Source organism: Plecotus auritus, assembly GCF_963455305.1.
Source record: "Plecotus auritus genome assembly, chromosome: 3".
NCBI classification, from domain to species: domain Eukaryota; kingdom Metazoa; phylum Chordata; class Mammalia; order Chiroptera; family Vespertilionidae; genus Plecotus; species Plecotus auritus.
Window position 1 is genome coordinate 84,238,566 of NC_137772.1, and position 25,446 is coordinate 84,264,011.

General features: G+C 40.4%; 1 pseudogene across 1 annotated transcript; it reads left to right on the forward strand.

Moving 5' to 3' along the window:
- Nucleotides 1-15,693: 15,693 nt before the first annotated feature.
- Nucleotides 15,694-16,763, forward strand: LOC308243845 (glutamine synthetase-like; annotated as a pseudogene). Its single transcript has one exon. The product of its transcript is annotated as a glutamine synthetase-like (transcript).
- The last annotated feature ends 8,683 nt before the right edge of the window (nt 16,764-25,446 follow it).

Below are 25,446 nucleotides of genomic sequence, written 5' to 3' on the forward strand. Positions count from 1 at the left end.
GCAGTAGTGGACAATCCCCTAAAGCCTCCAGAAGAAGTGCAACCCTACTGACACCTTGATTTCAAATTTCTGGTCTCTGGAACTGTGTGAGAATAAATTTGTTTTCTAAGTTATTCTGTTTATGGTAATTTCTTACAGAAGACACAGGAAAATAATACAGATTTTGTTACCAAAAGTGGTTCCAGAGAAATACAATTTTAAGGGTGAGTTTTCTAAATTGATTCTGGATTTTCTGAAAATAGAAAGATGCAAATTGACCATACCTCCACAACACCCATCAGCCAATCAGGAGTGAGTATGCAAATTAACCCAACAAAGATGGAGAGTTAATTTGCATACACAGGTGCCAAGCAGCTGGGGGTGGGGCAGATCCAAGTGGCCTGGGTCTTGGGGATGGGCACCAAGCCTGCAGCCTCGCTGGACCATCGCTGCCCTGGGAGGTGAGGGCAGCTGCACCAAGCCATGCCCGCAGGCTCCCAGGACCATCTCCTGCCCTGGGAGGCAAGGGCGGCTTTGCCAAGCCATGCCTGCAGGCTCCTGGGACCATCGCCTGCCGCAGGAGGCAAGGGCAGCCACGCAGCTTGACAGCACCCAGCAGGGCCTGCTTGGCCATTACCGTGGTATGGAGCAGGCAGGCCCCACAGAGAGCAGAGAACCATGGGGAGCGGACCTAAGCCATCAGTAGGACATTTCCTGAGGGCTCCCAGATTGGAGAGGGTGCAGGTCAGGCTGAGGGACACCCCCTGTGCATGAATTCTGTGCACCGGGCCTCTAGTTTAATTATATTTAGAGGCACAAATGACTATTTCTACTGATAAAGAGGACATTGGCTTCCATGGTGAGATGCAGCATTAGAGAAATGCAAAATATCACCATTGAGTTATCCTAATCATATATATGATTCTAGGTAACTATGTGTTCCATATTTTTGAACATTTTAGCTAAATTAACAAATATGAGAGTGGCTAGTTATCCCTAATGACACAGGAGAAAGAAAAGATGAACACATCAAATTCCCAGCACAAGCTCTGAATCAATTACCTGAAAGCTTCTTTGTCTTCCCTGAAATAAATCTTCTCCTGTAGCTAAAGGGCTGACATTCTAAAACAAGTAAACAAATACAGAGTTTCAAAGTGTTAATTGCTGGATCACAACACAAATTGAATTCTCTACCATTTCAATAACATATCATCTGATAATGTCAGGGCATTCATTAGATAGGAATGGGATCCTGCAAAATAGAATGGGGACATACGGGAAGAGCCTGGTGAAGCTGTGAACATTGATCCTTATTTGCCAGTAGAAACAGTACTTCTACCACTTTTGACTAAGGAGGTTAACCCTGATTTTCCTGAAGAAACTCTTAATGGCATTCCTGGAAATAGTGGTCTTTGAAAATGCTGCTTGTTCTTCTCAAGACTACCCTTATCACCTCTCTTTGCTTCTAGACCTATAATTATACTCAAGTCCCAGCAAGCCAAAAAGGATGAGGTAAAATGTTTGTTCTACAAGGACCTATACTGCACACTATTCTTTGTAGACAAAAATCTGGGAAATATGAAAGAAAAAAATATAAAGTGAAGAATAATGATGGAAGTAACATGAAGTTGAATATATTGATATGGACCAATTAAGCTGAAGTTCTAGATTTAATTTTTCAGTTGAAGAATTAGAAAGAGTTCTGTTTGGTTGGTTGGCTGAAACGCGGTTGAAAAGGTAGCCTACATGAAACTGAAATACAAACTTTCTTGACAGAATACAAAGAAAATATTGGAATACTTAGGAAAATTGGATTAAAGTGCATTATCACACTAGAACTGTTCACCCACCTCAGAAGGGTCCACAAGACACACCTTGCATGTTACTTTGAGAAATAATTTGTAAGATGAGCCCCAGTATCTTGAAAGAGCTCCTTGGTATCTCTCCTCTGCAGGTCAAAAATTATAGTGGGAACTATTGCTATTAAATAGAGAGATCCCTAAATGCAATGGGGATAATTGGATCTCAGGATGGTAGGGGACAAGGGACAGAACTCAATCACCAAATTCAAGGTGTATTTCGTGACCATAATGAACAGTGAAACAAAAGCAGTAACAGAGCATTTGAGAAAGATATAGGGGACCAATGAATTTTTTTATTTATGGAATGTCACATAAGAATTCTAGGTTAAATTCATAGAAGTCTAATTTTAATCACAGAACAGGAAGCCATGCCCAGATGTGAACCCGTTTATAGAATAGGAACTCCTTGAATGAGTGGGAGGCCAGCTTCCCTTAAGAAAGAATCCAGCTACACTGCTAAACATTTATACTGTTCATTTTCTTCCAGTTTTCTTAAAAGAGGCTTATGGCCTTTTATTAGGTTTACTATGGGTTGGGAAAAAGGAAATATTTGGATTTTTTTTTTTATGGTTATTGGACATTGGCTATGAGGTGACACTAGTTTCAGGAGATCCATACGACACTATGGTTTATTACTCAGAGGACGAGCTTATGGAGGTCAAGTAGTCAATAGACTTGTAGCTCAGGTCCATCTTACATTGGGTCTAATGGGTTCCTGGGCATATCCTGTGGTGATGTCATTTAGTCCAGAATGTATAATTGAAATAGATTTACTTAGCAACTGGCAGAATCCACACATCGTTTAACTTACCTGTGGAATGAGGACTACTATGGTAAAAGAGACCATGTGGAAACTACTTGAACTGGCTCTACCTAGCATTAAGAGTAAACCAAAAGCTATATCACATGTATGGAAGTATTTCAGAGATTAGTGGCACCTTCAGGGAGTTGAAATATTCAGGGGTACTGATTTCCACAACATCCCTATTCAACTTGCCTTATTTGTCCTATGCAGAAAACAAATGCATCTTGGAGAATGACAGTGGATTTTTATAAATTAACCAAATGGTGACTCCAATTGCAGCTGCTGTTCCAGATGTGATTTCATTGCTTCAGAAAATTAACATATCCCCTAGTATGCAGCTATTGATGTTGCAAATGTTTTCTTTTTGATGTGTGGTAATAAAGATCTAAAGAAAATTTTGTTCTCAGCTGGCAAAGCCAACAATATACCTACATTGCTCTACCTCAGGGGTATCTACAGACCTATGTTCTTATTTAGTCTATATGGACCTTATCACCTTTCCCTTTCCCAAGACATTACACATGTTTATTATATAAATAGTGCACTAATTAGATCTAATGAGAAAAAAGTAGCAACTATTCTAGACTTATTATTAAGACATTTGCATTTCCACATCAGTAAAGTTGTCAGGGGTCTTATGGTGAAAGGCATCTCAAGATAAATCTTTTAAGGTGAAGGATGTATTGTTGATCTGTGCCTTCTATAACAGAAACAATAAAAGAGGGCACAATGTCTTGTGGGCCCCTTTGGATCTTGGCAGCAGCATATTTCTCACTTGGATGTGCTACTCTGGGCTATTTACCAAGTGACCTGAAAGGCTACTAGTTTTGATTGGGGTCTAGAACAAGAGAAAGCTATGTAGCAAGTCCAGGCTCCATGCTAGATGCTCTGCCTCTGCAGCCATAAAATCCAGCAGCAATTAAAGATCAAATTATTAGCATCTATGTATATAGACTAACTTATTATGGCTGTCTGCCTGAAAAAAAAAATGTTTGCATTAGTCTTCTAAAATATATATTTGCATAAAAAATGCATCACATTTTTCTGGTAGAAGTAGTTGGGGTAGTTGGAGACAATTCAGGTTTCAGCCACTGAACTTGCCAGCCTTGAGCCTGGCTTCTGGCTGAGCGGCTCTACCCCTGTGGGAGCACACTGACCACCAGGGGATAGCTCCTGTGTTGGGCGTCTACCCCCTGGTAGTCAGTGCGCATCATAATGACTGGTCATTCCACCGTTTGGTCGATTTGCATATTAAGGTTTTATTATATAGGACTAGAGGCCCACTGCATGAATTTCATGCACGGGGGGGGGGGGGGGGCAGTGGGATCGGGCCTAAAAGGGCAGTCGGACATCTCTCTCACAATTCAGGACTGCTGGCTCCCAACTGCTCACCTGCCTGCCTGCCTTCCTGATTGCCCCTAACCGCTTCTGCCTGCCAGCCTGATCACCCCCTAACCACTCCCCTACCAGCCTGATTGATGTCTGACTGCTCCCCTGCCAGCCTGTTTGCCCCCAACTTCCCTCCTCTGCTGGCCTGGTCACCCCTAACTGCCCTCCCCTGTAGGCTTGATTGCCCCCAACTGCCCTCCCTTGCAGGCCTGGTACCTCCCAACTGCCCTCCTTTGCAGGCCTGGCCCCTACCAACTGCCCTCCCCTGCTGGACATCTTGTCCCAGCCATCTTGTGTCCACATGGGGGCAGGATCTTTAACCACATGGGGGCAGCCATCTTGTGTGTTGGAGTGATGGTCAATCTGCATACTACTCTTTTATTAGAAAGGATAGAGGCCTGTGCATGGGTGGTAGCCAGCTGGTTTGCCCTGAAGGGTGTCCCAGATCAGGGTGGGGGTTCCCTTGGGGCGTGGGGCGGCCTGGGCGAGGGGCCTGTGGTGGTTTTCAAGCTGGCCATGCCCCCTGGCGACCCAAGCAGAGGCCCTGGTATCTGGGATTTATTTATCTTCTACAATTGAAACTTGGTAGCCTGGAGCAGAGCCAAGCCTTCTGCTCGCTCTGTGGCAGTAGCCATTTCTGTTTGGATTTATTTATCTTCCATAATTGAAACTTTGTAGCCTTAAGCGGAGGCCTGGGCTGGCCAGGGTATGGGGAAAGCTTGGCTTCCTCCATCGCCAGGGAAACCCAAGCCTCCCTCCTGCTCTCTCTGTGGCTGCAGCCATCTTGGTTGGGTTAATTTGCATACTCGCTCCTGATGGGCTTTGTGGGTGTGGCTTGTGAGCATGGCTTGTGGGTGTAGCGAGTGATGGTTAATATGCATATTACTCTTTTATTAGATAGGATACTGTTGAGAGCAATAGATAAGAAATATAATGAGCCTGTAAATCAAAAATGCATGAAAGACAAGGGAACATGATATATTGTAGAACTGTGTATATATCTAAGGACATAGGTCAAACACATTTGGAGGGTGGTAGGATTAAGGACTTTGGCTGAAGGGGAATTAAGACAAATTAAAATAAAAAAATTATAATTTATGATTAAAAGCAAGTAGTGTACAATAATCTGAAAGACTGATCAAGTTAAATAGCTATATCTGAGCACAAATAGACAGGAAAAGGAAGAAGGCAAGATAAATAAACTACTGTTAGGAATTTTAAAATTGATAGCTTATTTGTATTAAAAGTTTATATTAAAATGATTTTAATGCATATCATTTATCCAACAATGCACTGAGAGATATTTGTCATGGGAGATTAAGACTGTGGACAAAGTTGCATTATATATCATTCATTAACTCATTATTCATAAAATAAAAAGATTAAGAAACTTAGCATACACTAATATGGGATTAGTTAATTATGGGAATTGTTATGTAAAATATAAAGGCTTATTAAAAGTAAAGTTTGCAAATTATGTTGTAGAGATACTGACAGAAAAAAATTTTATATTAAAAACAGGTTATAAAATAGGATATGCAGAATATATAAATTTATATGTAACATACATATGGAAGGACTGCATATGTAAAAGTAAAATTCAGTGCTTTTGAATTCTGGAGACATATGTGTCCTTACTTGTGAGGCAAAATAGTATGGAAATAGAATACAGCTGGACCTCTGCATCTGCAAGTCCACATAGATAATCCAACTACAGATGAAAAATATTTGAAAAATATTTTCCAGAAAGTTGATTCCACAGCAATACAGAAAAAATAGCTTCTTACCTAGCATTTATATTGTATTAGGCATCGTAAGTAATCTAGAGATGATTTAAAGTATATGAGGTGAGGAATGTGCATACAATAAATGCCAATGCTACATCATTTTTATAGGTGACTTGAGCATTCATGGACTTTGGTATCTGAGGGATTTCTGGAATCAATTCTATGTGGACAATGAAGAAAGACTATAATTTGAGAACCATATTCATGTTGTCAGAACCTTTACTAAAATTGGAAAGATACAGAGAAGATTAGTGTGATCCTTATGCAAGGATGACACAAACTGGAGAAGCATTCCATATTTTAAAAATAGAATAATAATCTGAGAGTGATTAAGGCTGAAATCTGAGATAAACCAACCTGCTTGTGGAATTGATTCACCTCCTTCAGAATATTCTTTTTACCAGATTACAGTGTCCAATGGTATTATTTGCTGAGAAATATGTAAAAATGTATGAGTCTTAAGTGTAGTAAAGTAAGTCACCTTTTGATAAGTTTTATAAAATACTAGAGGCCCGGTGCATGAAATTCGTGCATGGGGGGGTTCCCTCAGCCCAGCCTGCACCAGCTCCAATTGGGGACCCCTTGGGGGATGTCTGACTGCTGGTTTAAACTGGCCGTCAGACATCCCTCTCACAATCTGGGTCCACTGGCTCCTAATCGCTCACCTGCCTACCTGATCACCCCTAACCCCACTGCTTGCCTGCTTGATCACCCCTAACTGCCCCTCCTGCCGGCCTGATTGCCCCCAACTGCCCTCCACTACGGGCTTGAACTTGCCCCCAACTGCCCTCCCTTGCCAGCCTGATCACCCCCAACTGCCCTCCCCTGCCAGTCTGGTCGCCCCCAATGGCTCTCCTCTGCCAGCCTGAACTCGCCCTCAATGGCCATCCCCTGAAGGCCTGGTTGCCTCTAACCGCCTGGTGCCTGATCTCACCCCAACTGCCCTCCCCTGCCAGCCTGATCACCCCTAATGGCCTCTGCCTTGGTCCCCACCACCATGGCTTTGTCCTGAAGAAAGTCGAACATCCAGAAGATGTCCAGTACACCTGGTCTAATTAGCATATTAACCTTTTATTAGTATAGATAGATTATATAGAATAGGATAGCTTATATGAGGGGAAAAAGCCTTTTTCATCAGAAGGAGATGCTCTTGGCAGACAAAAATACATAATCCCTATATATGACTGATAGCCAGTCATATGCACTATACTGCCAAACCGGACATTAAAAAATTGAACCACTTTCTTACACCTTAGACCAAACAGCTGTTGCCCTTAAAACCCCTCCTCAGCCCCCACCTTAGATTCTGCCTTCACAGTTCACCCAGATTAGGTTCTGATTGATCGGTTTCTATGCCAGTCAGCATCAAAAGCTCCAGCTCCTAGGCAACCATAGGCTCCTCACAATTCACTCCAATTTGGTTCTGATTGGTCGGTTTCTATCCCAGTCAGTGTCTCCAGGCCTATCTCTGGGCCTGATCCACAGCTGCCGCGGCAGTGGTGATGTCATTAGGCCTCTGGTCCAGCTCTGGGCTAGAGGCTAACGACCTTGCTGTTCCCGTCTTGCCCCGCCCACTCCCCATTGCCCTGCCCGCCTGCCGACTGCCAGCCTTGCTGTGATAGTAGCCTGTGGGCCACAGGGGAGGGACAAAGAGGTGCTCCATGCACTTCCTGGTGACCGGTCATCCATCTGGTCTTTTAGGTCATGACAGCCCCTGGCCTTTTATAATGTAGATGTTTAGGTAGAAGTACCTAGCAGTTCTTGAGGACCTTTGGAAAATTTTGTGTCCTTGAGTGAGAGAGCTTAAAAAGGCAGTCAGGTATACCCCACACAAATGAACTGCAGCTTACAAATTAAAGGTAAAGAACTATTCCTCTGAAATAAGAATGAGCACATGGAGTGTGCTGAATATAACAGACCGAGGCTGCAAGGCCTCTCAGGAACATCAGATAATAGGTCTGTGGCAAAGGCTAGTACTGAGGTTTGCTTCACAATGAAGAATATGGTTGCCAATTCAGATATTATAAATACAGAACAAAAGGCATCAGTAAACATTTCTGAGAAAGGTGATTAATCAAGTAATGGCCTATGATATTCTGTATCTAGAAAAAGTCCCAAACATATGAGAACCAATGAGTAAAGTAATCAAATAACAGAAAGCTAATATACCATTTCATTTTTCAACAGGTTAACTGAATGAAAGAATAACTTACCAAAGTGACTCTTCCAAAGGGAACACACACAAAAGTGATTTTTTTAAAGAAATATTATGAAAACTCTTTTTTGCATTTTCTAAGAATAAGAGCCTGAAATTTGATTTGGGCTATACTTTTTATGGCTGCATTCAAGTGGAGGCAATGTTTTTTGTTTGGTTAGTTGGTTTTTATTTTTGTATATTTTATTTTTAGCTAACAGTCATGTTGGTGCAGTACTGCAAACCTAAAGCCCATGCATCTGTCTATCTCCAAATACAGTTCAAGCCATAATCCTTCAGAAGTCCCCATAAAACTCACCTTCTCTCTTGAATCTTACTTCACTTGCTAGTCCCTCAAGGGTATTAACAAATTAAAATATATCTGCATGTACATAGGTATTTTATTCTAAATGTGGTCTTCTTTGGTATTTTTAAGACTTTTATTTGATTAGCTTTTTAAATCACTGTTTCAAGATTATTTGTATTGCTTATAATATACACAGTACAACCTCAAAACATACTGATTCTTATCTATATATACACTGAGTGGCCAGATTATTATGATCTCTGAATGCATACTAATCTGGCCACTCAATGTATATCCTATATAATAAAAGGCTAATATGCAAATTGTCCCCTCGACCAGGAGTTCAACCAGCAGGCAGGCCGGCCAACCGCCCATGTACCCTCCCCCTGGCCAGGCTGGCTGGACCCCACCCATGTATGAATTCATGCACCAGGCTGCTAATATATATATACACTGAGTGGCCAGATTATTATGCGTTCAGAGATCATAATAATCTGGCCACTCAGTCTATAAAACCCTAATATGCAAATAGATCGAATGGCAGAACAACTGAACAATGGAACAACCAGTTGCTATGACATGTGCTGACCACCAGGGGGCATGTGTGGAACATGGTGGGCCTTGGCAGCAGGCAGCAGAGTGCAAAACATGGTGGGCATTGGCCATGGCAGGATGGTGGATCAGGTGAGAGGGGGTGCCAGACCAAGGTGGGGAACCAGTCGCTGTCATCAGGATGAGCCAATGGTGGTTACCAAAAATTCTTTGCTCCGTACGCCATAGTCCTGCTTGGCACTCGCACCTGCTGCCAGCACCCAGTGTTGGCCCCAATCACTCAGCACCATCAGCAGGTACCAGTGGTGGCTACTGATCCTGATTGCCTCTCAGGGCTTCTCCACCTCCCCCTGCTCCTGAGGAGCAATTGGGGCCAGCAGCAGTCTCTTGCTCCCACTGCCAGTGACAGCCCCGCTTGCACCTGCAGCCAGCACTGGAGCTGCCGCTTGCACCCGCTGCTGGCACCCAGCTCCGGTCCCGATCACATGGCGCTGGCAGCGGCTGTGAGCAGCAGCTGTCTGCCCCAATCACCCCTGAGGGTTTCTTAACCTCCCCCTGATCCTGAGGGGTGATCAGGGCTACAGCCACCACTTGCACCTGTTGCTGGCGCCAGCCCCAATCGCTCCACACCATCAGTGGGTGCGAGCAGGGCAGGCACCATTAGCACATGGGAGCTATGGCAGCAGGAACAGGGCTGCCGGCAGACAGGGGACTGGGTGCTGCAGTGGGAGAAGCTGGGCCGTGGTGAGGAGGATGGGCTGAGACCCTACCCTGTGCCCTTTGCAACCTCGTGGCCCACAGTTCCTTTCAAGGTGCATGAATTCGTGCACTGGGCCCCAAGTAATAATATAAGATTCATTTATTGCATTTATGCCAGCTTCCTGATCACACTCAAGTACTTTGATTTCAGAGTTTTCCTTGGCACTTAATTTAAAGTTACGACATTGGTCTTCCAAATCTGACATTTGTATGATTGGTGGATTGCACTGCTATTTAATTGACCTTTGTTTTTGTGCTCACTGGTTCATCAGATGACACACTGTCAAAAAGAAGAGCATTAACGATTTTCCTACTTCTCTGTCAATTAGTGTGTCTTTGGAAGAGCATTTCTGATCATTCATAAATAGTTCTTAGCTTGGCTGTAGCCTTCAGCTCTCTATAATCTTTATAAAGTTCAGGGAGCTATCTGTCTTTGAATTCTCTAATCTTGTGGATTTATAGAATAGTCAACCCAAGCCCGATGGTAACTACTCATACTCGCTTATTTCTTTGCTCTCATTAAAACAACTATTACTTTCAATATTCTTTGAGGATCTGTCCGTCAAGACTGACTCAGTTTTTGTTTCTGGCTCTAAGGATAATCTATTACCAACCCACTATTATATCCTGCTAGTATATATTTTAATAATTATAAATAAATGGTCAGGGAATGACACATTTACTTTTAAATGGAATGTTAGGAGTATTTTGGATTACTGAGCATCTCGGCCCCTGGTTTTTACTTCCTGATTTCTACTTCATTTAAGGTTTTCATTTAGCTTAAAATTTAGCTTAGAAATATTATTCTTGTTTTCTCTATTTAAATATAAACATACTGGTTATATTTTTCTAATTTTTTTTTGTAACCCTCTCCTTGAACTAAAGTTCGTTCATCTCATTTTTCTATGAATGTCCTTATACTCAATAGTTGCATGCTCTTCCAAAACAAACATGCAAATCATTCCAGAATAATGAAGGGCTTCCAGGCTGTAGTGAGTAATTTAGATTTCCAATGATCTGAAGGTGGGGTTATCCCATTTCTTTGTCCCTTCACCTTTCTATACAGGAGTTCTATAGGCAGTAAGTCAGGATATTGTGTTTCAATGTAAAAGAAAACCTTTAATTAGATTCATTAAACCACAATCTATACTAATGAAAGGGTAATATGCAAATTGGTTGGGCCACCCTCACACAACAACCACACAGCAGGCTGTGTGGGGTGACCAGGCCAGTAGTGGGGGCAGTGAGGGGCAACCAAACGACCAAACAGCAGGTTTCATGAGGCGACCAGGCCCGCAGGGGGGCAGTGAGGAGCGACCAAACAGCAGGCTGCATGGGGAGACCAGGCCGGCAGGAGGGGAAGTGAGGGGCAACCAAACAACCAAATAGTAGGCTGCATGGGTAAACCAGGCCAGCAGGGGGGGAAGTTGGGGGCAACCAGTCTGGCAGGGGGGGGGAGTCAGTGAGGGGTGACCTGGCCAGTGAGGTGGGCAGTTGGGGACAACCAGGCAGGTGGGGGGAAGTTGGGGGTGACCAAGCCAGCAGGAGGGGCAGTTGGGGGCAATCAGGCTTGCAGTCAGAGGCGGTTAGGTGTGATCAGGCTGGCAAAGGGGGCAGTTAGGGGCAACCAGGCCAGCGGGGCAGGGGTGGGGAGTTGGGGGTGATCAGGCTGGCTGGCAGAGGCAGTTAGGGGTGATCAGGCAGGCAGAGAAGAGAGCAGTTATGAGCCAGTGGTCCCAGATTGTGAGAGGGATGTCCATCTGCCAGTTTAGGCCCGATCTCTGGGATCTGGCCTAAACCGGTAGTTGGATATCCCTCAAGGGGTCCCGGATTGGAGAGGTTTGCAGGCTGGGCTGAGGGGACCTCGCCCCCCTGTGCATGAATTTTGTGCACCAGGCCTCTAGTATTTTATAACATTTGCTTCTCAAAATTTGAAGAGAGATTACCCTAGGATTCATTTAGTTACTTGATAATATTAGAAATCTGGGTTGACAATTTGGCAATTCATTTTTATCTTTTCATCATGTTATAAGAATTATGCAAACCTCTAAATATCATGTAGTCATGTGATGATGTTCCAAGTGGGAAGGAAAAGAAACTCTTTTCCCATAAGTTTATTACATAAGGAAAGAAAATTCTTCTCTGAACATATTTTTATTGGCCAAAATTGGGTCATATGGACACCCCAATCCAATCACTGGCAAAAAAAAATCATGGAATAATAACTATTAGCTTTGAACAATAATGATTCAAACCTCAGAGCTGTTGTATGAGAACACTGCTCTTTTGAGTTCACCTTTTGATAACTGCATTTAAATTTCCAAAACAGCTAGGAACAAAGGGGAATAGATGTTATATGGATAACCAATATTGGACACTTTGTTCTGTATTTGGAAACTATCCATTTGAAGGCCTTTGCTGACTCCCTTATAATAGAATTAAACGTGTTACCCATAGAAACAAAAATGATCAAGTGGCATACATAAAATACCTATAGACACATGATCATAAGAATATATATATGTATGTATGTATATATATGTACTAGTATATGCATGTATAAATAAATATTTTCTTCATTAATATCTACATATGTTTATACTAAAGTCTCAGTGCACGAAATTCATGCACTTGGGGGGTGGTCCCTCAGCCCTGCCTGCACCCTCTCACAGTCTGGGAGTCCCGTAATCTTTCGCCCCAAAGAGGTAGGCCCCGCCCACCCGGCCAGGGCTCCACGATGGATAGCCCCTGCAGAGGGAGGCCCCAGCAGGGACCCCCACCCCAATTGGGGGTGGGGCCAGCCTGCAAATCACCCACTTCCCCTCACCCAGGCCAGCCTTGCCCTCCAGCAGGGACCCCCATCCTGATCTGGGGCCCCCAACAGGGCAGGCCAGCTGGCCCCCATCCATGCACCAGACCTCTATCCCATCCTATATAATAAAAAGGTAATATGCAAATTGACCCTAATGGCAGAACAACCAGAATGACTGCTGGAACAGTCACTATGAGGTGCACTGACCACCTCTCAGTTCCTTTCCCCAGCCAGCAGACTCTGAACACCTGATGGTGAATGGGGAACTGGGGGTGGGTGGCGGGGGATGTGGGAGGTGCCAGGCTAAGGCCTCTGCCCCACTGGTCGCCCCACACACAGAGGGTGACCCATGGCGGTGGGGGGAGCAGTGAGCAGACAGGAACAGCTGACCTCTCTGTCCCTTCCCCCAGCTGTCAGGCACCAATCACCCAATGGCAAACAGGAAACCAGGGGTGGTGGCGGGGCAGGGGGAGCAGGGCCGCCTGCAAGCAGTCAGGGATGATGGCCCTGATTACAGGCCAGACCTAGGGTCGGTACCCACGCATGAATTTCGTGCGCCAGGCCTCTAGTATTAGATATTTCACCATTTTCCATTCCTACTCTATTTTTCTGTCTTATTATTTTTTTCCAAGTATTTATTGCCATCCAGCATTCTATGTTTTAGTATTCTCAGGACCTATAAGATTGTTTGACACATTTTATAAACATTATAAGTACTTGTTGAATAAAAATTAACAAAGAAGGGATTATCCTATCACCCTCACTCAAAATTTTAAGATTATGATTAGCTCATTTTTTTTTTTTTTTCAAAATGGACCAGTTAATTCTTAGGTCATGATTTTCAGAAATAATGTAAGATTCCTTCTTACAATTCTGATATTGGTCAGTATGTTTCTGATTAAATTTAAGAATTTTGTAATACTTTTATTTTTTATCCCCCTCCTCATTTTATTTATGTTTTTAGAGCTATCATCATCCTTTTAAAAGAAAAATACATTTTGCTATAATGCTTTTCTAAGTTCTCCATTCATTAAACTTTTAAAATTTTACACAAAATTTCTAATTTGTAAATGAAGAACAATATCTGGTTCTAATTTGAAATGTCCATCTTCATCTCTCCTTTAACCATACATTTGTATCAAAGAAACTACTACCCATTTGTTATACATACCATTTAAAAATATATTCCTTATTGTTCCCCAAAACCAGATTTGGTTGATTTTATTACATCTACATTCAGTTTAATCTCTTTCTATTAGTTCTTTTTCATCTTAATATCTTTCCTTTAATTAATTCTTTTTTGAAACCCAAATATTGGAATCTATTTCATATACATGCATTTTAGCACTTTAGCTTCATACTCATTACTAGCTATTATAATTTTTTTAATCTTTGTGAGGAAACTGTATACTGTGTAAGAAGAGGAATTATTTCTCTAGGGTTGAATATCATAGTCTATAACATAGTACATAGTGGATATATCCATGCTTATATACATACAGAAATAGATGTACAGATAGATAAATTTTGTATATACTTATTGAGGAATTGTAAATTTGTATGACTTTACAATCCATTTTGTTGGCCAACAGGAATCCTATTAATCTCTTTAAGAAATGTATTCCATTTTCTAACTTTGCAAGTTTTAAATCTAAATGAAGCTAATTTTATATTATAAATTTGAATAACATTTATTTTTAACATATTACTTAATCATAATAAAGAAAAATGAAGTCACAGGTTAAAATGTTATTTTAATAGCATCCACCAAAATTGAGTATTATTCAAATATGACATTCTTACTAATTTTTTAAAACTGAAATAGATAATGAAAAGATATATGCTCCTATTATTAATGTTCCAGTTATCAAAGTGTAACATTTTAATGAAACTCTTCTTAGGAAACTTTATGTAAAAAATAGTTATACTCAATGAAAAATGTGTGAAATATATTAATGTGTTAAGTAGTTAAACCCAGTCTATTGTCAATAACATGTATTTTTTTAAATAAAAAAACAAACTTCGAAATACATTACATACAGTTGAAAACTTTTAACTTCCAATTGTTTGAGCAATTCTTTCTAAATTATATATCATACTTTTAACATAAAATTATAAATCTATTAAATTAAAACCTTTTATGTTTTCAATACTCTTAATTTTAACAGAAATATTGTTTTTCTAAACAATGCCATTATTATCAGAAAACTTCTGATAAAATTCAATTATCCATCTTCATTGGCCATGCTACCAACAATTTGTAGGCACAAACTCTCCCTTATTTTCTTCCCCTTTTTCCTTCCCCCCTCCCTCCTTCCCTCCCTCCCTCTCTTCCTTCCTTCTTTCCTTCCTTCCTTCCTTCCTTCCTTCCTTCCTTCCTTCCTTCCTTCCTTCCTTCCTTCCTTCTTCATTCCTTGAGTATGTATTGAGGACTAATATACTTGTGTCAAGAATGTGGAGTAGAATTAAGGATACAATATTATGCAAAATTGACATGATCACTATCCCTTATACGTATTCTAGATTAATATATACATATGTTAATCAAATAGTAGTACCCAAAATTTAAATTATAACTGTGCTAAATATTATAAGTTGGGAAGTTCATACATCAATCATCTATACTAATAAAAGCCCAGGAGGCCCTTGTGCGATGCCCTACCATCATCAGAAGATGGCTGCCCCCATGTTGTCACAAGATGGCCACCACAAGATGGCCGCAGGGGAGGGCAGTTGGGGGTGATTGGGCCTGCAGAGGAGGGCAGTTGGGGGGGGAACAGGCCTGCAGAGGAGGGCAGTTGGGGGTAATCGGGCCGGCAGGGGAGGGCAATTAAGCGTCAATCAGGCCAACAAGGGAATGGTTTGGGGGCGATCAGGCTGGCAGGCAGAAGCGGTTAGGAGCCAGCAGTCCTGGATTGTGAGAGGGATATCTGACTGCCCCCAAGAGGTCCCAGATTGGAGAGGGTGCAGGCTGGGCTGAGGGACACCCCCCCCCATGCACGAATTTTGTGCACCAGGCCTCTAGTAGTATATAATAGAGGTATTTGATCTAGATAGATTTGAGGACATTTTTACAGGGAACTAAAAGTAAAGCAGACAGAGCCGAGGATGGGAGAAGAGCTGAGTGTCTGAGCAGCAATCCCAGCTTCCTCTCTTCTCCTCTCTGCATCTTGCTGTCACTGCCTGCCTGCCCTGCCCCCCTGCTGCCTGCTTGGGCCCCCTCCCCCCCCGCACCTAAGCAACTTCCACCATGTCCACCTCAGCAAGTTCCCACTTGAATAAAGGCATTAAGCTGATGTGCATGTCCCTGCCGCAGGGTGATAAAGTCCAAACTATGTATATGTGGATGGATGGCACTGGATAAGGACTGTGATGCAAGACCCTGACCCTGGTCAGTGAGCACAAGAGTATAGAAGAGTTGCCCAAGTGGAATTTCAATGGCTCTAGTACTTTTCAGTCTGAATTCTCCAACCATGACATATATCTTGTCCTTGCTGCCATGTTTTGGACCCTTTCTGTAAGGACCCCAACAAGCTGGTGTTCTGTGAAGTCTTAAAGTACAACCACAAACTTGCAGAGACCAATTTAAGATATACCTGCAAATGGATAATGGACATGGTGAGCAATCAGCATCCCTGTTTTGGAATGGAACAGGAATATACTCTCATGGGCACAGATGGGCACCCTTTTGGTTGGCCTTCCAATGGCTTTCTTGGACCATAGGTCAATACTACTGCAGTGTGGGAGCAGACAGAGCCTACGGCAGGGATCTTGTGGAGGCTCACTACCGGGCCTGCTTGTATGCCGACATCAAGTTTGAGAGGACAAATGCCAAGGTCATGCCTGCCCAGTGGGAATTCCAGATAGGACCTTGTGAAGCAATCGTCATGGGAGATCATCTCTGGGTGGCCCTTTTCATCTTGCACCAAGTGTGTGAAGACTTTGGAGTGATAGCAACCAACTTCAGCACCAAGGCCATGTGAAAGGAGAACAGCCTGAAGTACACTGAGGAGTCCATCGAGAGGCTGAGCAGGCGGCACCAGTACAACATCTGAGCCCATGATCCCAAGGGGTCCAAGACAATTGTCATGCCTAACTGGATTCAAGGAAACCTCCAACATCAACGACTTTTCCACCAGCATGGCCAACCATAGCGCCAGCATCCACCTTCCCTGGAATGTGGGCCAGGAGAAGAAGGGATACTTCGAAGACCAGGGCCCCTCTGCCAACTGCAACCCCTTCTCAGTGACAGAAGCCCTCATCCACACGTGTCTTCTTAAGGAAACTGGTGATGAGTCCTTCAGATACAAAAACTAAGTGGACTAGACTTGCAGCCAATCAGCCCCTTCTTATTACTTTGCATTCCGCTCCTACTCTTCCTCCTCAATTGTCATAACAAATGTAACTCAAAGGGCAGAATATCAAGGTCTTTTTTAATTCCTCGTGAAAAAATAAAAACAAATAAATAAAAGTAAAGCTGAAATATGAAGAAAGATTAGGAGTTAACTGGGTAAAGAGGAAATAGCACTCTATGAACAGAAATAAAAGATGAAAGAATAGTGTGGCAGAAAAGCATATAATGTTTTATGGAATTGAAAAACAATTGAAGATGACTGAGCCAAAGAGAATAAGGATAGCATGGTACAAAATAAAACAAGAAACAAAGTCAAGGTCAGCCCATGTGTGAGAGCTTCTGGTGAAGGTTTAGAATGTTAGACCAAATCCTCAAGTAAATGAAGAGGAATTGAATGCCTTTATTGTTTTTTAATCTTTACTGCTGAGCGTATTACAGATGTCTCCCTTCTTTCCCCCATCACCCCACTCCACCCAGTTCCTGCCCTGCCCCAGGCCTTCACTACCCTATTGTCTGTGTCCATAAGTAATGCATATCCTATATTAAAAAAAGCTAATATGCAAATTGACCAAATGGCAGAACGACCAGTTGCAATGATGCACACTGACCACCAGGGGACAAACGCTCAAAGCAGGAGCTGCCCCCTTGTGGTCAGTGCACTCCCACGGTGGGGGGCGGGGGCGCTCAGCAAGAAGCCGGGCTTATGGCTGGCGAGCTCAGCGGCAGTGGAAGGAGCCTCTCCCACCTCCAAGGCAGCGCTAAGGATGTCTGACTGCCATCTCCACTCTCAGTGGGGAGTGGGCCTAAACTGTCAGTTGGACATCCCCAGAGGGCTCCCAGACTGTGAGAGGGTGCAGGCTAGGCTGAGGGACCCCCCCCCCCCCCCCGCCGCTGAGTGCATGAGTTTCATGCACTGGGCCTCTAGTATACATATAAATTCTATGAACATTCAGCTACTAGCCCAAAGAACAATTTTGTGCAGATTACTCAAAAAGACCCTTTCATCAAAATACTTAATTGCCATCTGCTAAAAAATGGTCAAGTACCTATAACTTTATAAGTATATAAAACTACTGAGTGAAGACTGTCCCCTAAGGTTTTTTAAAACACAACCTGCACAACTATAGCCAGCAGTGTGAGTGACTGGAGAAGACCTTGTGAAAAAAGCATTACATGCAAGTGAGAAGACTATATTAGCTAAGGCTAAAGCAGAAGCAGAGAGATGATTGGAGGGTTGTTAACAAGATAGTGCATGAACAATGGTGCATAAACAAAAATAACTCAGATTTGGATTTAATATTAGAAATAAAAAATGATGTAACATAATTAGAAGGTAATATTAACAGAACAATGTTATAGATCAGATATGAGAAAGATAGGGAAAAGTTATTGTTCTGGATGGTCCCCTGATTTCTGTCTCATTTAAGGGCATATATCCATTATAACAATAAACACTGAGAAAGAATTGGCTCTGGAAAATAAATGGGAAAGATAATTAGTTTAGTTTTGACATGTTAGTTTGGAGAGGTTTTGAAAATCAAATGGTGAGGTCCAGAGGATAGTGGATATAAATTTAAAGCTCAAGGAAGAAATCTCAGCTGAAAATAAAATTTCAAATCCTTGACTTAAATGTGGAAATTATAGCTGTACGCTCAGAAGAGACTGCGGGAGAGAAAGTAGAGGCTGATAAAGAGTTAATGTGTAGGTGTTGGGGGTTGTGAAGAGAATAATTATTGCTTGAATGTGACAGTGAATAACCATAATAAAAGAGGAAATGTCACCAAGTCCACAGAAAGACAAGTTTAAAGAAGGAAGGAGTGGTCAACTGTATTCCATTCTACTGAGGCATCACATAAAATAGAAAGTTTAGAAACGCTTTTTTGGTTAACTTTTTTAAGGACCATTTTAATTAGAGAGAAATGAATTGATCTAGTTTGGAGTACATTTCCAAGTGTGCATGTAAGGAGGCAGCAAGTACAGAGTATTCTTGAAATGTGATTGAAAAGACCTACATAGAAATCAGAAATGTATGAGAAAGAGTATAACAACAATCAACATCTTTTTATTTCATTAGCTTATGTTTTTTGCATGCTTATTTATTTTTTAAATTTATCTTTATTGTTGAAAGTATTATAGATGTCCCAATTTCTTCCCCCATGAGTTATGAAGATTATTTGTATTTAATGTGAGATTCTCTAGCATATTTAAAAGAATAAAGTTAATAACTGTTTTGAACCTTAGTGAGTCTTGTATTTAATTCTTATATATTAGATAACACTATCCTTACTTTAGGAGGGAAGATACATTACGTTTATAAAAATCAGAAGGAAATATCAAACAAGTAGTATTGCATCTTGTCTTTTAAAAATAGTTAATATGTTAGGAGAGAACGGAGGAAATAAAGCTAAGTGGCAGTTTTTGATAGGATATTTGGAGACACACAAGACCACTGCTCTAGTTGCATTTTCGTTTTCTGTAGTCATGAGATATAAGATCTGGAAAATAAAATGAACTTTACTAGTTCAAAGTTTTAAATGCCAAACTAAAGATCTATGGAATAGTAGGGAGAATAGTGAGGCCAAAACATGAAATATGGGGCTGATGAAAAGATTCCTGTAGTTCACACAGCTGTCAAAGTCATCATAATGAAACCTCACAAATGGGTATACTTCTCAGTGATGCAAAAGTGCTCAGAAGCTGCCAGATTTCTGTTCACCTGATGGTGTCACTGCTTTTGTAAAGGTCAGTAAATACTTTTGTGAAGCTTTTGATGCTTTTCCTTGTGCTTCTCCTGTGCTTGGGGTGCAGCCAAAATTATTCAAACAACTCTTGAAAATTATATCCATACAGAAATTATTCTAGGCTTAAACATGCTAAATATTGGAATGTATACAGACTCCTACACATTAATCTACAAATTTAAATGAAAAATAAAAAAATATATAGCTGTCAGTTTTCTTTAAATGTTTTAAAAGTATTATATGGTTACTAGAGGCCCGTTGCATGATATTCATGCAAGAATAGGCCTTCCTTCCCCTGGCTTCACTCCCAGCCACCTGGGAGCCAGCAAGTCCCTGCTCCTGGCCTGCCTGGGAGCTGGTAAGTCCCCGCTCCTGGCATGTTCCTGCTCCTGGCCTGCCTGGGAGCCGGCAAGTCCTTGCTTCTGGCCAGAGCACCACTCCTGTAGGTCCCTCCGCCGCCCTCCCTCCCCCTCATAGCAGGCATCCCGCCCCTCCCGGCCACTCCATGCCTGCATATGCAAATTAACCTTCCATCTTTGTTGGGTCAATTTGCATACTCACTCTGATTGGCTGTGGGCATAGCGGAGGTATGGTCAATTTACATGTTTGTCCATTATTAGGTAAGGTTATGGGAAATTTTTAAATAATATTTTAAAATCAGCATGCAGTAATCCTAAAAGCAGTAAACCAAAAGAATACATATTCCAACTTAACTCTCCTCCTGCCTTTATCACTTCTGTTGGTATTCAACTTCAGATAAACCCAGAAGGAAGCCTTAAAATAAAGAAACTCTGAATGCCATTCATTTGGAGGGCACATAGAAAAGGGGGCATCTGAAAAAGAAAGTGAAAGATATCCAGTTGAGGGACATTGTTGTCAAATCTTCACATGGCTTGCTACATTTTTCCTCCTTCCATAGTTAAGTATAAGTTTCAAGACAGTTCTAAGATAAGAATTCTCTATCATATAATTTACTAGTCCATTATTAATCAACTGATTTTTAATTAACCAGGAATAGATGTTGTTTGCTCAAGTTTGTTTGGGTTTATTCATTTATTTATATGTTTTATGAGGGCAAATTTTAGGTCAAGCCCTCAGCAGGTGCCCATCAGAAGTTAACTCAGAATTAGTTTTTGCCTCCTATGAGACTTAATGAAATTTAGTCAGACAGACACAATATAAGGTAAGAAATCAAGTCTATAAATAAAAGATTCCAAAATTTAAAGCATTTTGAAGAAAACAAATAATGTTGAAATAAATAATGATTTGGGTGGAAGGTGAAGGAGAGTATATAGAAAGTGCACTTTAATATGATGCTTATGGAAGTTATTATTAAAGAGCTTATTTAAGCTAAGACTTATAATGTGATTTAACAACAATGATGACAATAACAACAAAACAGCCAGGACAAGATCTGAGGAACATCACTTGAGAAATATTATGCTGAAGACTCACAGATGGGGAAAGTTTTAAGGATGCATGCATCCTGGCAAGTGAAAGGCCAGAGAAGTTAGGGTCTTATGTAACAAGCCAAGAAAAGAGGAGTTGAATTTGACCAGACAAATGACACCTAATCTTGTAGCCTATAACTATTAAAATTCTATAAGCCCTGGAAAGCCTTTTGATCCTTATTTCTCTGACACTCCACATCCAATCTTTCAATGAATTAAATTAGCTTTATCTTCAAATATATTCAGTACCTAACCACATCTTATGACTTCAACTGTTACCATTTTGTTCCCAGACACCATGACCTCAACAGCTTCCTCATTGTTCCCCCAATCTTGCACTCCTGCTAGTCTCCACACAGCAGCCAGGAGCATCATCCTAAGAGTAGGAGTAATTCAAGTTGCACTGGTTTAATACTGTTCCACTGCAAAATCTTCAGATAAACAAGATTGGTGTATAGTTTACTTTCTCTATCCATCCACTAAAATTGGGATTTTTGGGCATTTCATAAAATGAACTGGAACACATTTATTTCAATGTTCTTGAACTCTTTATATATGTAGAGAAAGCTGTTGGAAGGGGGTTGTGAGGGTAGAGGGATTGAGAAAAAAAAGAGGAAGGACTCATTGACATGGACAACAGTGTGGTGATTGTCAGAGATAGGGGGTAAAGCTGAAGAAGGGTATATAGAAGGGATGAATGGTTAAGGGAAAAAATAAAGAGAAAAAAAGTTATAACTATAAAGTAAGTCAAGAAGTTTGAAAGTTTATTTATTGAAAATATCCTATCTAATAAAAGAGTAATATGCAAATTAACCATCACTCTGCAACAAAAATGATGGCGCCCATAGCCACAAGATGGCAGCGCCCAGTCCTCTCAGGCCTGCTGGAGTCCCCAAGTCCCAGGGAGGGCTGCCGCTGAGAGCCGGCAGCATAAGTGGCCTGGCGGAATGCTGCCCAGAGGTCCTCCTGACCCTTTACAAAAAACAAAAACAAATTCACTCCCCACAGAGCGATCCCCTCCCAGACGCAGCCCAGGCTGTCAGGGGAGGGCAGTTGGGGCCTATCGGGCTGGCAGGGGAGCAGTTAGGCATAGATCAGGCTGGCAGTCAGAAGCAGTTAGGGACAATCAGGCAGGCAGGCGAGCAGTTGGGAGCCAGCAGTCCCAGATTGTGAAAGGGATGTCTGACTGCCTGTTTAGGCCCGATCCCACAGGGATCATAGGACATCCCCCTGTGGGATAGGGCCTAAACAGGCAGTTGGACATCCCCCAAGGGGTCCCAGATTGGAGAGGGTGCAGGTTGGACTGAGGGACAGCCCTCCCCCCAGTGCATGAATTTTGTGCACCGGGCCTCTAGTATTAAAATATTTTGAATTTTCCTGGGCTGTTCATTTATTCAGCTATACATATTATTTAATAACTGTTGGTGACTTACTAGTATAATTAATTGTTCAGTCTTGAATTATATTTTTATTGCAATGCAGCTCAAGGAATCTGGCCTGTAAATATTTTTTCACATTAATTTGTAATATCATTATAGTCTTATTTTTTATTTTATTGTGAAAAATATTAATCCTATATATACAAAACTTTTATAAATCTTTTTATATAACTCTTTATGTCACTTATATATCTATATTTTATATACTATAATCAAAATATCTAATGAATTATATTATTCTAAGATATATTCTTATGCATTTTAGATTACTTATTCTTTCAATGATCAGGTGATCTATTAATGTACTCCTCAATAGTGGTTTAAGTTGATTTTTCTTGTATTGATTACATATTTTGTCTTGTTAATTTCCATACTTCGTTACTTGAGGCAAAGAACTTCACAACTGTCATATAGCCACTGGAGGGCTATACACCAAGCATTTTGTCTCATGTAATTTTTTTAGACATGTTGTCTTAGGTGAATATCACCCTTTCCTGGTTTCCATCATTGCAGTAGGCTTCACCTAATTTTTATACTGAAGTTCTCATTAAATGAGAGTTTTGACTTTGAGGTGGAAAAGAGATTGTTGATGTACTATTGTCATATTCCCTATTTTTCCCCATTCCTGCAATCTCATTTTTCATAAGCATATCTTTGATTCAATAACATAACATCAAGTGTTTTTAAATAGACCTAAATTATGAATAAAATTATAGAAAATAAAAAGATCTTTCAGTGGTAATTAGCCATCTAATAGCACTCTTCACCATTTGTCATTCTCTCTCTGTTGTCTCTCATTATAAAGCATATTTTATCATAAAATTTTTAAAAGTTATTTAGTAGCTAGTCAAGTCAATTTATTATTAATTTGTATTTTAATAAAATACCACACTAAATTCAGAAAACTCTAATATTCTGAAATATACTTTGGTCTTTTTTCCCCTCACTTTCATTATAGCAATTACTTAAACAGAAACAACAATTAGATGTTTCAACTTGCAGTCCATAAATTACTGACTTCCATTAAAGTCAGTTTATGACCCTCTTGAGCAAGGCCTTCTTACTGCAAACTATTGTGAGACACAATTTGAAACTTAGCATTTTTCTGTTTCATTGGTGCTGCATATCCCCTTGGGTAATTCTATCTGCTACTCACATAAATCAAGATAATTCTGTGATATGGGTTTTATATTAGAGTTTATGTGCTTATTACTTGGAGGCTGATACTTCTGAAACTTTTTTTAACTGCAATATAAACTGACAGATGCCCTGAGGGCTTCTTTCTTTGAGGAGCAATGGCTAGAGGCTGTATTTTATTTTTGTAGTCTCAGAACTGCATTTGTAAGTTGATTAAACTGAAATGCATTTACCTTATCACTAGAAAAGAAAAACGGATTCCTAATAGACTTGCCAAAATAGATTTTGGCTTTTACTTACAGTTTCAGTAAATATATAAATAATTGTTGGTCTATCAATTAGGATATGTTAAAAGCAAAATAAAGTATGGTCCAATCTCAAGATAGGTCAATAGCCTTTAGGGAGATTAATCAGAGTATATTTTTAGGACTTTTCACTTTTTTCACTGAAACATGAAAGGGCATATTTGTTAACTAAGGGGACATCTATATTTGAACTTCATCCTGCAATGTTGTGGATAAACTGAAAATAAATATTTATTTAAGGATTTTCTTGTGCTTTGCATATAGTTTATGCTACCTATCTATATAGTTATTATTCCTGAAGCATATTTCTCAAAATGCAAGCAAGCAAATAAAAATAAAGGAAGTGTATATACATTAAATCACATATTCTCCATGGAATGTAGGATGCATACAAATAATTAAGAAAACTGGGATACAAGTAAAAAATCAGTATGCAATTGAGAGAATAAAAAATGGTACAAACTGGCAGAACTAAATAAAATTATTTAAATTGATGAAAATTGTAGGGCAACATTTTTATCTTTGGCACAAGACCAGATTGGAGCTAGCTTTGCTGCAAATATTGGTGAAAAGAGTTGGAGGTATAAGAGAAAGAATAGGAAAAAGAAATAGGAATGAGAAGCCCAGAGAGAAATACAGAATGAAGAGCTGCAATAGCCTACCAAAGCAAACATATAATAAGTTACCTTAATAAGAACTAATTAATAATATGAGAAGAGTAGTAGCCAATCCGTAAACTAAACAAGCATCCAAAAACATATTTTAGAATATCATTATAAACATTTATTTTTTCATGAGGGTCCTGAACATACAGATAGTTTTGACAAATAGTTTTCATTTCCAAAGTATTTGTGTGTGTTTTTTTGTCTTATGGGATTTATTTTAACTTAATGAGAATTATACATATTCTCTCTTGGTATTGAACAATTTAGACTATTATTAACCAATAGCAAAATAGATGTTACTAACATGGTCAGTTTTTACAATTACTTTTAAAAAAACATTTAAATTATTTTAATTTCTTTTTCTGAAACAACATTAAATATTATCTCAAAGCACCTGCCTCACCCTATATTATAAGGCTGTAAATACTTACGGAATATGCCATATATGCATACAACTCAAGTTAAAGGTTATGTAGTTTTACAGAATTTCAAGTTCTATATTTTCATAGGCAGCAGTGTGCTATGGTGCTAAGAAAAAATACTTCTAAAACCAAAAAAGCCACTTAAAAAAAAGTTATATGGTGCTAATAAACATTAGAAAATATTTTGTGTTTGGATGTCAAGTACTGAGCCATGATACTGTGCCCTCAAATATGTTCTTAATATTAGTTGACTGATAAAGTCACTGGAGGTGACATTTATTGCCATGAACTATGGTGCTTCACTTTATCACTTAGACTAGATCACAATGTTCCAACAGCTACAATCTGTTAACTCTCATCCAAATAGCTAAAATGCCCTTAAAGGAAGCATTGCTTGCCTTTGAAGGTTCCCTAGCAATTTTGGAGATTTCATAAACCTTGATAAAGCTCAATATCAGCTATTGGATTTATACTGAATTAATTGTG